Here is a 2,841-nt window from a genome sequence, read left to right as displayed (position 1 = left end):
CTGACGGTTTTTACCGGGCTGACCAAGCCGTCGTACCTGGCTGGCTGGGTAAGAAGAGAAAAGAAAGAGGGGAGAGGGAGGGAAAGAGAAAGAAGGGGAAAGAAAAAGAAAGGAAAAAGGAAAAGAAAAAGAGAAGAGAAAAATAAAGACAAGAATAAAAAGGAAGATATAATGAACAGATATCACAATACCCCGGCCTGCAACCCCTTCTCCACAAAAGTGTCCATATCAAATTTGATCTAAGCCGCCAGATATTCTCCGCAGTGGTGTAACCACCGGGGAACAAGGGGAAAATATCCATCTGTGGAAAATCTTTCCCCATTGAATGCCCTTTTCACCCGGGAAAGTGCCTGAAAATCTCAAATTTTAAATCCAATATTTTGTTGAGGTAGGCCAATTTCCTCTAACAATTGCACATTTTTAGGGAGTTTTGATCAATTCCGACGAAATTAGAAAACAACATTTTTCGCGCACTACGCGCGCATTTTTTAATGTTAAAGCTTGTGCTTGCTCTCCTTTGCCTTATAAATTATAACACATAGTCCCAAACTCAAGAAAGAAAATTTAAGGATAGATCGTTTATAAAAGAAGGGCCTCAATGTGTAATGATGTTGAAAGAACATGTTTGTAATAAATAAATCCATAAGGAAAATGCTTATATTCAGTTCAAAAAAACGAGTGTGGCCATATATAACAAAGAGCATTACTTGTTGAGGTAGGCCAATTTCCTCTAAAAATTGCACATTTTAGGGAGTTTTGATCAATTCCGACGAAATTAGAATTAAAAAAACAAAAATTTTTCGCGCGCTTCGCGCGCATTTTTTTAGTGTTAAAGCTTGTGCTTGCTCTCCTTTGCCTTCTAAGTTATAACACATAGTCCCAAACTCAAAGAAAGAAAAATTAAGATAGATTGTTTTACCTAAAAGAAGGGCCTCAATGTGTAATGCTGTTGACAAAATATGTTTGTAATAAATAAAGCCATAAGGAAAATGCTAATATACAGTTTAAAAGAACGAGTGTGGCCATATATAACATAAGAGCATTCCTTGTTGAGGTAGGCCAATTTCCTCTAAAAATTCCACATTTAGGGAGTTTTGATCAATTGCGACTAAATTAGAATTAACAACACAAAATTTTTATTTGTGTTGTCATTAAGGAATGATCCTTAGGTCCTTTTAAACATGAAAAAAATACTCTTCGCCTATAGGTCAAAAGTTACAAAGGGTCATTTTGGTGAAAATTATCAAATATTGCTAGTGACTATAGACGATTGAACCAATTGCATTAGACAGACTCCGACCAAACATGGGGTGTTCACAGCTTGAGGTCAAATGTCACAGTGGTCACCAATGGTTTAGCCAGAAAAACGAAATAGGCCGTCCAAAATGGAAGCCAGTGGGCGTGGCACTGAGCCGATGGGCTGGCCACGCCCATCTTTGGGAATCCCCACCGAATATTGGTACGAAAACAACGTACATTCAATCAATAAATGTTGCTTTTATCAAACGTAAATATGATTTAGCTTTAGTTTTAATGAACATTCGATAGATTTGAAGAATATAAAGAATTTGCTAAAGGTAGACCAGGCCCAATTAGGCTAGGCCAAGCTGATTAGGCCAAGCCGTCCTAGCCGTCTCGGTAAAAGTGGCCGTCCTAAATAATTGTAGGCCGTCCAAAAGACGGCCGGACGGCTCGCTGGCTAAGCCTATGGTGGTCACCTTATGGTCAAATCCTGAAAAATGACTGGGTTCATGTTCTATTGAACATAGTATCTCTAGTTCATTTTATAATTCGCCAAAACAAGGCTTAAAGCCAGTCGAGGTGATGGACTACATAACAAAGGGGATGCAAAATTTAATTGTTTAAAGAAACAAGGTCAAATTATTAAGGAAAAAAGAGATCCAAAATGTAATTATCATATTAATTATCGTCTGTCACATCACCACCGCCACCACCATCATCATCATCATAATTAATTAACCATTATCATAATCATCAAAATCATCATATTTGCTATGATCGTCATTATTATTATCATATCATCATCATTTTTATCATCAACATCATCATCAATATTATTATCATTCTCATTCTCATCTTCATCTTTAATCGCTATTATTACTGTATGATCATTATCATCTTCATTATCGTCATTATTATTATTATTATTATTATTATTATTATTATTACTACGGTACTACTACTACTACTACTATTTGTATATGTTGTTGTTATAATAACAATAATTATATTATTATTATTATTATTATTATTATTATTATTATTATTATCATCATCATCGTCATCATGCATTAAAATATCTGAATACTTATATAAACATATCTTTATATATGGGCATTATTAATTGTTAGAAACATCTAGAGACTGTTCCTCTTAACGAGTTGCATAGTGAAGACCACTCAATGGATAATAGCAATTCTGGTAAATATAGGCCTTTATGTTTTTACCCTAAATTTCAATGTCTAAAGTTTCTTACAGTACTTTGACGTTGACATTTATTTTACAGGCAACGACGAAATTGAATCAATACATAAATTTGTATAAATATATAAAATTGTATAATATTGATTCAATTTCGTTGCTTGTAAAATAAATTATTATCACTGTTAATGTTACTGTTGTTGTTGTTATTTTATTATTCTGTTGACATACAATTTTGAATAAAAACACTGTATTTTATTGACTAAACATGCTAACATAATTTCAATATACATATATATACATATACATACATATACATATATATATATATATATATATATATATATATAAAATTAAAACGGAACAGTAGAGAAAATCCGATCAGAATGACAAAATAAA

General features: G+C 33.1%; 1 long non-coding RNA gene across 1 annotated transcript in view; it reads left to right on the top strand.

Moving 5' to 3' along the window:
• The window catches only part of LOC117118303, a 4,654-nt gene extending 2,212 nt beyond the window's left edge, over positions 1–2,442 (top strand). Inside the window, exon 3 of the long non-coding RNA XR_004447026.1 lies at positions 2,373–2,442. This is a non-coding gene — a long non-coding RNA (uncharacterized LOC117118303). The remainder of the gene's footprint in view (positions 1–2,372) is intronic.
• The last annotated feature ends 399 nt before the right edge of the window (positions 2,443–2,841 follow it).

Source organism: Anneissia japonica, unplaced genomic scaffold (assembly GCF_011630105.1).
Source record: "Anneissia japonica isolate Jap-2015-1 unplaced genomic scaffold, ASM1163010v1 scaffold7473_len308249_cov148, whole genome shotgun sequence".
Lineage (NCBI taxonomy): Eukaryota > Metazoa > Echinodermata > Crinoidea > Comatulida > Comatulidae > Anneissia > Anneissia japonica.
This window is presented reverse-complemented; position numbering and strand designations above follow the sequence as displayed.